A 10,887-nucleotide genomic window follows, 5' to 3' on the forward strand; every position below is an offset into this window, starting at 1 on the left:
AACAGATTGCCATTCTTTCCTGGTTCTTTATAAACAATTTCTAGTTGGAACTGAAAATCTACCAAATTCAGTTATACTTTTTAAACAAACTTGATTTATATAAAATAAGCTTATAATTTTTGGATATTCACTTGGAAATTCCTATAAGATGCTCTATCTCACAACTCATATTATTATCTGAGCAGCACCAAAACCCCATAAAGTCATGCAGATAAAAATGTAAAAGATTCTTTTCCAAGCACATTTAGAACAACAACCCTTCATCATGTCTTACCTAAAGAACTCAGGTCCTGACCACCTTGTGCTCTATTTCTCATCCACGAGGTCACATGTCTTTTGGGGAGAAAGTTTGACAAAGAACATTGCTTTGGACTCATTCTAGAGACAGAACCACCTTGACTGACTGAAATAATTCCCGTCTCGGTCCACCTGTAAGTGTCAGATTTCCTCCCCACAGAGGCTCCATGTACTGCAGATTGAGAGGGCACACAGGTTCGGCTCAGCAGGAATTCCAGAGTCAAACTGCTATAAATAAATACAAGCTGCCTTTCTGCTCTGTGGTTTGGTAATGTGCATCTATGCATTTCTATGTTTGGGTATCTGAGTAACAGGACAGATAAATCCATATTGATATCTGATGAGGCATGTGATCTTCTAAACACTTACAGGGGCAATACGCTCTTTCATTATTTTGAAATAGAAATTATAAAAACAATACATAAGAATCAATACTGACCAGGATAAAGAACAGTGTTTAAAAAGTCTTTTGAATCCAACTTTCTAAACTATTGGTGACTAACAAGAGGTAAACATCATTTCAAATACTTTTCTATACATAACATACAAATGTAAGAATAGATAGCTACATAGATACATGGAAATATTCATTCTTTCTTTTAAAAACAAGAATAAAATCTAACGTAGTATCAAGCATCTCCAAGCTTCCTTTAAGCACCAAGTACTTTACCCACCATTCTATTTATTTGTGAAAATTTGGGGCTCTGTTTGTCTCTGAGAACAAAATGACAATGAAATCCCCTTTCAGAGATTGCACGGGAGCAGTCAGATGAGAAACCCAAGGTGGTTCCTGAAACATCCACAGAGCACTGGCAGATCCTGGAGCAGCCGGAGACTGTGGGAAGCTGAGGGCTGAGAACGTGTGGAAATAGAGGAGGCTTGCAGGCCTGTTAGTTTGAACAAGAAGGAAGTACAAAGGTATTTGCTCTTTCACACTTGGCTTGCCCACTTTTGAGTTATGGTCTTGTTTGATAGATCCTTTTACGTATATTAAAGGTGAAATTTTGTCTTTGAATATCCATGACCCTATTTTGAACAGAAAACAACTACCAGATATTCTAATAGGTTCTGGAGATGCACAGCTGAATCCAAGGCCAGCTGCACATTCACGATATTTCCCGTTCCCTGGAAGAAACAGCACACCATTGAAAAATGACAGTAACATAGGTAAGTGAAAGTCACTTAGAGGGGGCTCTTGGAACAAGAACAAAGGAAAGTGGCTTAGTCCAAGGCACTTCAGGCAGACGGAGTGGTGTGTGCAAAAGACATGGGAAGTGGCGACACATGAGTCATTTCTGGAATGGGAACTAGTCCCTCAGGCAGAGGAGGCTGCCTCATCAGCATCCCTGTCTGGGTTTGCCAACTCATGTTCACACCTACAGGCTGACATTGATTTCCTAAGTTGAGTAATAAGCAGAGGAAATGTCTGTGAGGGCTTTACCCAGTACCAATCAAGTAACTGTGACATCCTGAAACCATCCTGGTGTTCAGGTTAAATGTGCTCCACTCCACAAAAATAGACATCTCACTTTCTTTCTAATTCATCAAAGACTGGGTGTTTGCTACATGCAAGAGACTCTAGTCAACTGAAGCAACACACTTTCTGGTCCCTGTCCCACCCTCAGACACAGGCCTCTCATTAATCTCTTCATTTGTCCTACTAAGAGCATCCAGAGGAATAATGTTTCAAATAAACTTATTTTTAAAATTTAAAAGGGGCTTTGAAGATATCCTTGAGTAATCTTCAGAACACTTACCTAATAATTTGGGGAAAGGAAAAAAAAAAAAAAGACACAGGTTTTAGAAATTCCTTCCCCTAACCAGGATATTTTCTTTAGGTTGGCTTCTTCCAGACCACCAGCATTAGCTAGAACTTGTTAGAAACACAATTTCTCCAGCCCCATCCCAGCCCCACTGAATCAGAAACTTGTGGGCTGGGCCCAGTGGTCTAACAAGGCTCCAGGTGATTATAATGCAGGCTCACGTTAGAGACCCATTGTACCAAAGTATTAAGAAAGGGCCTGGAAAAGCTCACAAACCCACAGATTTTCTCATACAAGACTGCCACTTATGTTACAAAAATGTTTATCCTTTATATATATACCTTGAGATAAATGCCCAAGCCCGTTAAAGCGACCGTATCTTATTTGAGGGAGTCATAGCAATAGACTCATCAGGGGTCATCTGTTGCCTCCAAAATTCTTTCATTGATGAGAAGACTGAGGCCCAGAGAGGCCATGGAACTTGTACAAGGTCACAGCTAACCACAGAGGGAAAGGTCCAGTCTCCAGACTTTTTGACAGGAAAATCAAGGTCTATGCCACAAATATTAACATAATTGCACAAATAAATTCAGTTCCTCTAGCAAAAAACAGGGACTGAAAGAAATGGACCAATAGTTCTATTATTTTAAACAGTTTATTTTCTTATTAGGAAAGCAATGTGTGTTCACTGTAGGAAATTTGGAATTAATAAAATACATACAGAAGACAAAAATCAACTATAATTATACCGAGATAAGTGCCTTAACGTTTTAGTGTGTGTGTGCATGTATATGTAATTGTGTATAGAGAGTACTCATGTAGAATATATGTGTGTGTAGAGAATGTATATAGAGAATTTTTATATATAGATTATACAATACATATAATTTATATCTTTTTTTCACTTAACATTTCTTCAGTAAACAAAATCACCATTTTAATGATTTATTTGTATTTCACCAGAATCTATTTTTTATTTTTTTTAATATATTTTTATTGATTTTTTACAGAGAGGAAGGGAGAGAGATAGAGAGTTAGAAACATCGATGAGAGAGAATCATCGATCAGCTGCCTCCTGCACATCCCCTACTGGGGATGTGCCCGCAACCCAGGTACATGCCCTTGACCGGAATCGAACCTGGGACCTTTGAGTCCGCAGGCCAACGCTCTATCCACTGAGCCAAACCGGTTTCAGCTGGAATCTATTTTTTAAATCTTCTTACTGTTTCATATTGGTGTGTTTTTTCCAATGTTTTGCTCTTGTAAATAGGAAAGAGGGTAAAATGTGAAGTTTCAGGAAAGGTGCATTATATAAGCAGGCCAGCATGCAGTACCAAAGAAGGGACCCTTGGCAGCTGGAGAACTGAAAGACTGGACCCCTAGGAGATACTAAGACGGGGAGAAGAAAATCCCCAAGAACAACCAACCATTCACAGTTTTCCTGGGCATGTCCTGTGTATGAATGTGACAATCCCATAAAGAGCACATAGGTTCCCCAAACCCCCTCTGTCTCATTACTCTTAGACAGAAACCATTTTTCCAGAATACTTGAGTCAAGTGATAAGAAGCCTCTTCAGTGTTTCATTTATCTTGGAATAGACAATTCAATCAAGATAAGTCTTCAGAATTCTTGAAAAAATAGTACACATTTTTCCTCCTAAATATTCTTAATCAATACCTATTGATAACTTTCATCTGGATAAAGCCTCCTCTTTTTTTAATTCAGTACAAAAAAAAGTGTTCTCAAATAATGATGGATAACCTACTTATATCATAAGAAAACAAGAGTATATTGCTTCTAGCCTAAAAGACTATGTCTAAGCTGCTCAGCTAAAGAGTTCTCTACTTATAAAATATTTATAAAAGTAATTTTCCTATGTTTTACCCTTTCAACAGGTTAGCAATTATAAAGATATTGTTTTGTGTAGGAACTACATTTGTATTTGACTAGTTCAGCCATTTTCCCAAGTAAATAGCAACCTTTTCCTCATGGGCCTTTTCCCAACATCATGTTTTTAATTCCATCCAAATTTTAGAAAGAACTTTTACACCTGTTTTAAGTAATAATGTTTTTAATTTTAAATACTATTCTGATCTTCAATTTTTATGTTTGCCTTTTTCACTCTTCTCTTGTTTGCAGCATTTCTAAAAGACTCATGTAGAATATATATGTGTGTGTAGATTTAGATTAGTGCTTTTAGATTTTGGATTCTGAATGTCTGTTCAAAGAGAAGATGCACACAGATTCAGTCATGCAGAGCACCAAGCCTTCCTTTCTAAAAGACCAGACAGATATTCCGGTGTCAGACTTGAGTCTAGCAGAGAGACCAAGCTCCCCAGCAGTTGGTATTGATGCTGGTCCTGTATCTCTGGTTGGGGAGAGGGTCCCAGGGTGGAAGTCCACTGATGAAGATGCCATTGATCCGTAAGAGAATTTCCAGAAAATTCCTTTCTGAGCTATTCACTGAGATTATTCTCAGAAACAAATTCTCTAAGGCAGTATTTCTGAAAGTATGTTCTATGGCTCGCTATTTCCCTGGGGTGATAATTCTTTCTCAATTTAAAATAAACTAAAATTAGGTGGTTATGTAACTTTTGAAAATAAAGTTAAGCAGTTTGACATGCTAAAGTACATGCTGAAGAGGGAGCTAAGGGAAATGGTGTTTCCTAACCATATTTGACCACAAAACTCTTCTTTCAAAGAAAAACTATTACATGTCCCAATGAAGAATTTTAAGCCACCAAGACAGCTTCCAAGGTGAATTGGCTCTTCTTCTATGTCCTACTCCACTCCCAATACCCCCGCCCCACTATTACTGCACCACTGCTTACTGGCGATTCTCCAGATACCCTTTCCCTTAGCTGTGTATCCTGCCTGGATTTGCATCACCAGGCGCTAACCCTAGGCATTGCAAAGCCTTTTCTTAGTGAAAGAGTGTAATTGTTTTATTCTCTAAAAGGACCGGTGGCTGCTTCTAACATGCTCTGTGGCACCACTTTATCTCCTTATGTACTTCCTCCAGGTGTCTTTCCCATGCACACACATGTCTTGGCTGAAATCAGTGGAATTTTTCCCCTCTTAATTTGACTGTCTCATCCATGTCCATGTTTCAATAGTGATGGCTTCTTTCAGCAGGAGCTATGAAATGTGTCTTGCTTCCTGTCAGGAGAAAGAGTGAAGTTGGACAAACAGCCAGCTTCACTCCATGTCAGAGGTGGGGGTATAAAAAACTTCATAGCCAAGCCTCTACTACTACCCCCTGCATCTCATATTTCTAATCCCTTCATCTCTGTCCCCTGAACCAAAGCGCAGGTCTGTTGGCTTCCTGCTACCTAAGTGTGGTCTGAAACCTCAACAGCATGGCTTTGTCCTTTCTTTGGATCAAGGAATCTAGAAACTCAAATTGAAATGAGAGGAAAAGTAAATCTCCTATGTGAACCATGCTGTCACACTTGCCCCCATTGCTCCTCCTTTGACCTGACCTGGCCAGTAATTCTGCCGAGAGAGCACCTGTCTGTAAGGCCTGAACCACCAGCCCCACATCACATTCCACAGGACTCTAGGGTGACCAACCTCTGAGGGGTTTCCCAAGACTTGGGACTCTCCGTGCAAAAAGCCGAGAAAAGCCCTGGACAAACTGGAATTGGCCACTCTGTTCTTAAACCAACCACCTTTGACAGGGTCTTTCCTAGTAAAAGTACAAAATTAGGGCATAATTCTTTTCATGAGATTCCTACTTGAAATTCTTGCTTCCAGGGAGCTAGGAACCAGCTGGAGCCAGGCCAAGACCATAACTCAGTGCGGAGTCTGGCTCCTCGTCTCCTTTACTTCTCCCTTTCAGCACCTCTAAACTCCCCGCCCCCGAAACCTCTTCTTTCCATCCCTATGTCCTTTAAATATTGGTCACAGAATGCCCCATCTTAGTTTATTCTTTCCTGTGTCATGTCATAAACATGTCACTCTAATTAGAAGAGTCAGCTAGAGACTCTCCTTGGAGTGCTACACATAGAGTCTGTGCAGTAAGATGTCCCTTGGGGTCAGCTGGCACTTCCATCTCCTTGCAGTAAAGCTGATGCTCTTTCTTTCTAGTTGTCATTTGTGACCAGTGGGGCTTATTAACTCTCCTGTTCTGGTACTGTTCCTCCCAGAACTGTCTGGCTGACTCACTGCTTCCTGAATCCATCCTTCCTCATGTATACAGAGAGAAATACATATGTTCTATGGATAGATGCATACTGAATGGAGAATACTGAATAGAGAACACTGAATGCATATGTGTCAATTTCTCTCTACCCATTTCTTTCTCTCTTACAGCAAGTCCCTAACAGAGAATCATACTACAAAAGTATGATTCCAATAGGACAAGCCACAGCTATTCAGTAAATGAGAAAACAAATCTTAAAAGTTAATGAAAGTTGTGGTAGGGAAAATGGATCTGGGCTCAAATACCCAGGACTGCTTCCCATTTGGAGGTGAAAATTTAAGCTTTCTAATGTTCAAATGGTCTGTAATTAAGTTGTACTTGAAATGGCAAGGTTTTACCTATGTTCTCAGCCCAATAATACTTTTGTTACTAGGAACATTTCATTCCGGAAGCTTTAAAAACCTGAATCATTATAAAAGGTACATGAAAAATGATTAAGTTTGCACTTTGGGGAAATTAATCCACATCTCTTAAACACCACAAGTCCATGAGTAACTATGAGTAATTCTGAAATGAATTTTCTACTGCAGAGAGAGAAGTTAATTGAAGTTTATCCAAGACTATATTTATCATGCTTTATCAGTATATGAAAAAGATCTGTGAATATATAAAAATAAATTTGGAATTGAGACCTAAAAGTATTACTAAGATGAGGTAATTTTTTATACTTTCTAATGTACAACTAACCATTCATAAAAGATATTTAAAACATTAAAAACTAGTCCACATCAAGTGATTCAATGCCTATATACAAGTAAAGTCAGTGGGCTGTTTTATACCTTGACTCGCTTACCCAAAGCTTTTAAAAATAAATATGCCATTTACTTATTTGTACACCTAATATCTAAACAGTATGACCTACATATATGGTAATAATACACTTTTTATTATATCAATTAGGATGTCTCTATTGCAAGTGACAGACAATCATATTCCAACTGATCGCACAATAAAGGAAATGCACTATTTCATAAAACTTGAAAGTGTAAAATAGAGAAGTTTCCGGACGTTATCTGACTTAGTGCACAGTGAAGCCACCGAGGCTCTAATATTGTTTTCATTGTCTGCTCCGCTTTTCCAGGTTTTGCTTTATTGTAAGACTGGAGTCATTACCCCACAAAGGTTTTTTACAAAAAGGAAGAAAAGAAAAAGAAAAAAAAAAACACAAAAAGGTGGATGCGGCTTCCTTCTTCATGCTCCTCTCTTGTGTCCAGCACCTACATCCATGTGCTTGGATCTCTGCCTCACCACATCAACCAGGCACAAAACCATGACTGTTCACTGGTTTCCAAAACAGACAGTCAGAAATACTATTCTCCCCAAGTACTTAATGAATCTAGAAACCAAGATGTGAAGTCAAAGGTGGGGTCACCTCAAGCCCTAACGGGTCGATGCCTGGATGCTCTCTCCTCGATCTTTCGCACACATCCCAGCTGCTCTCTTCACTCTGAGGAGCAAATGAGTCCTCCCCAGCTTCCGGCAGAGTGGCTTTCCCCACCATCCTCTCAGAATCCAGGTCACTACCAAGCACACACCCCAGTGGTTAATGAAGGCATTACCCTTTAAAAAATGACTGGCTCCATCTGGAGGCACACCCACCACACTAGTCATATAGGGGAAGGGCCCCTGCAGGGACTGAGACCTGGAGAGGCACAATATCATGCCCCAAACTCCTGCTGTGTGTCAGCAGGTTCTAGGCCAGCCGTGGGCAAACTACGGCCCGCGGGCCGGATCCGGCCCGTTTGAAATGAATAAAACTAAAAAAAAAAAAAGACCGTACCCTTTTATGTAATGATGTTTACTTTGAATTTATATTAGTTCACACAAACACTCCATCCATGCTTTTGTTCCAGCCCTCCGGTCCAGTTTAAGAACCCATTGTGGCCCTCGAGTCAAAAAGTTTGCCCACCCCTGTTCTAGGCCCTTCCACCAGAGCATGCTGCCCAGAGAGATGGGAAAGAACAAACTCGTATTGGATATTTGGGTGACTTTTGACAGTACTCATCATTTGGTCAGTACTATTATCCTATATAATAAAAGGCTAATATGCAAATAGACCGAACGGTGGAACAACGGGAACAGCCGAACAACCAGTCACTATGACATGCGCTGACCACCGGGGGGAGGGGGGGTGTGCAGAACATGGCGGGTGTATCCACGGTGGGATGGTGGAGCAGGTGAGTTGGGGTGCCAGACCAAAGCAGGGTACCAGTCACTGTCATCGGGGCGAGCCCCTGGCGGTTACTGAAAATTCTTTGCTCCCATGTGCTGTGGTCCTGCCCAGTACTCGCACCTGCTGCCAGCACCAGCCCCGCTCCCACCCACTGCTGATCCTTGGTGCCAGTCCCGATTGCTTGGCGCTATCAGCGGTTGCAAGCTGCGGCTGCCAGCCCTGATCATCCCTGAGGGCTTCTCTACCTCCCCCTGCTCCTGAGGGTGATCGGGGCAGCAGCACCGCCTGCACCCACTGACAGCGCCAGCCCAACTCACACTGCTTCTGGCGCCAGCCCCAATGGCTCCACATTGTCAACACGTGGGAGTGGCAGCAGCAGGAGTGGGACTGCCAGCAGACAGGGAACCAAGGGCCATGGCAGGAGTGGCCAGGTGGGGACACAGAGGATGGGCCAAGACCCGACCCTGTGCCTACCGCAGCCTCAGGGCCCACAGTTCCTTTCAAGGTGCACAAATTCGTGCACTGGGCCCCCAGTTATACTAGTATATATTTAAGTGTTATAATGTAAATATCTTTTATTATCTTTCACTCAATTTGGACAAATTGAAACTCTGCATTATTTTTTTTTTTAATATATTTGATTGATTTTTCACAGAGAGGAAGGGAGAGAGATAGAAAGTTAGAAACATCGATGAGAGAGAAACATCGATCAGCTGCCTCCTGTACATCTCCCACTGGGGATGTGCCCGCAACCCAGGTACATGCCCCCGACCGGAATCGAACCTGGGACCCTTCAGTCTGCAGGCCGACGCTCTATCCACTGAGCCAAACCAGCTTCGGCGAAACTCTGCATTATTAAATAATGTTATTTTGTTACCTAAACTTCGTTTTATTTCTTTATTATTTATTACTTAAGCATACTAGGCTAACAAAGAATTATCCAGTGGAATGCCCAAGGATTTTGTTGAAGAGATTTAATAATAAATAAGTAAATATATATGTATACATGTATTGGGGGCCAGATGTAAGCTGGCAAGGTCCTTGCACCTGAAGGGGCTAGCAAGGCTGGGATCCTTACCCACACAGTTTTCCCAGACTTGTTTGGATGGCGATTATCAGTAGAATAAGAGCAACCTTTGTAGAATGAGAACAGCCTTTCATGGTTACCAAGAAGTCTGTAGCTATTTACTGAGATATGCTGTACCGAGAGCTTGTCCTTCTGCTGTGTCCCTCCCTTAGAGATTAAGAGGAACAAAGAATACATTCCTCTTGACAGATCTCCTATTCAGTGTCTTGTGTATAAAAGGCTTTACGTGCTTAATAAATTTGCTGTAGTTCCTCGAGAGCTGCAGTTCTCCCAATCCTGCTTTCCTGTCTTTCTTTCTTTTCTCAATTCCCACCTCCCTGCCTCAGCGCGGCTCAACCTGTCAGGCTGGCCCTGACATACATGTACCAGATATACATACACAAATCAATTCTTCTTACTTTCTTCAAAATAGTTGAAGTATTTTCTCATAAGTATCTTCAATAACCCTCTTTAATTTTACTTACTCGCTAAATTATCTAGACTCTTGAGCTTTTTAAAAAGAGCTTACCAAAAATATTAGCAAAAACTTCAACCAACCCCCATATTCCAGATTGTACTAAATACATTTAAATTAGTCAAGGTTTACTCAATGTTATTTACATAAATTTACTCATTCTATGTTAAACACCCAATATTAGATTACATTTTTGCATTGTTTCTCAAAACTGACATTTTAAAACTGAACTTACAAATATTAAAAATTAATTATGAAACATGGTTGAGAGGTGACTGGAGACATTTGATAGGTAGCCTGCTTTCCACATTCACCCAGGTGCTCCCACCTTACAACTCCCAGCCCAGCTCCCCTTCAGACCACTGGCAGCCACACTCTTCCTCTGCCTTCTGCACTTCCCAGGCCCACATGATTTCCTTTCCAGTGAACACTGCTCTGGTCCTTAGCTTTGCCTCAAGCCAGAATGAGTGGACCCTCTGTGTGATTTAGCAACAATGAATGAAGAGTACAGGGAACCACATCTCTGTTGCTTTTGACAAGAGCCAAGATGGAAGGCCGGGTCTCCCTGACAACATACAACTTCAAGAACAGTGTCCAATATTAGGCCAAATGTTTGGAAGTAGGGAAAATGAGATTATTTGTTTCATCCATTTTATAGTCTAAATTTCACTGTTTCTGCTGGCCTGCATGGCTTAGTGGTTGAGCGTCAACTTATGAACCAGGAGGTCACAGTTTGATTCCTGGTCAGGGAACATGCCTGGGTTTCAGGCTCAATCCCCAGTGTAGGGCGTGCAGGAGGCAGCCAATCAATGATTCTCTCTCATCATTGATGTATCTCTCTCCCTCTCCCTCTCCCTTCATCTCTTAGAAATCAAAAAAAAATACTAAAAAATAAAAAAATTAAAATT

The 10,887-nt window shown here is 41.1% G+C and overlaps 1 protein-coding gene across 2 annotated transcripts in view; it reads right to left on the minus strand.

The window, feature by feature from the left end:
* Positions 1–466, minus strand: part of MCTP1 (multiple C2 and transmembrane domain containing 1) — a 491,422-nt gene extending 490,956 nt beyond the window's left edge. For both annotated transcript variants that reach the window (XM_036308587.1, XM_036308586.1), the window contains exon 1: positions 275–466. The gene's annotated coding sequence lies outside the window, so the exon portion shown is untranslated. The remainder of the gene's footprint in view (positions 1–274) is intronic.
* Between the last annotated feature and the right edge of the window lie 10,421 nt (positions 467–10,887).

This window comes from Myotis myotis, unplaced genomic scaffold (assembly GCF_014108235.1).
Source record: "Myotis myotis isolate mMyoMyo1 unplaced genomic scaffold, mMyoMyo1.p scaffold_m19_p_5, whole genome shotgun sequence".
NCBI lineage: Eukaryota > Metazoa > Chordata > Mammalia > Chiroptera > Vespertilionidae > Myotis > Myotis myotis.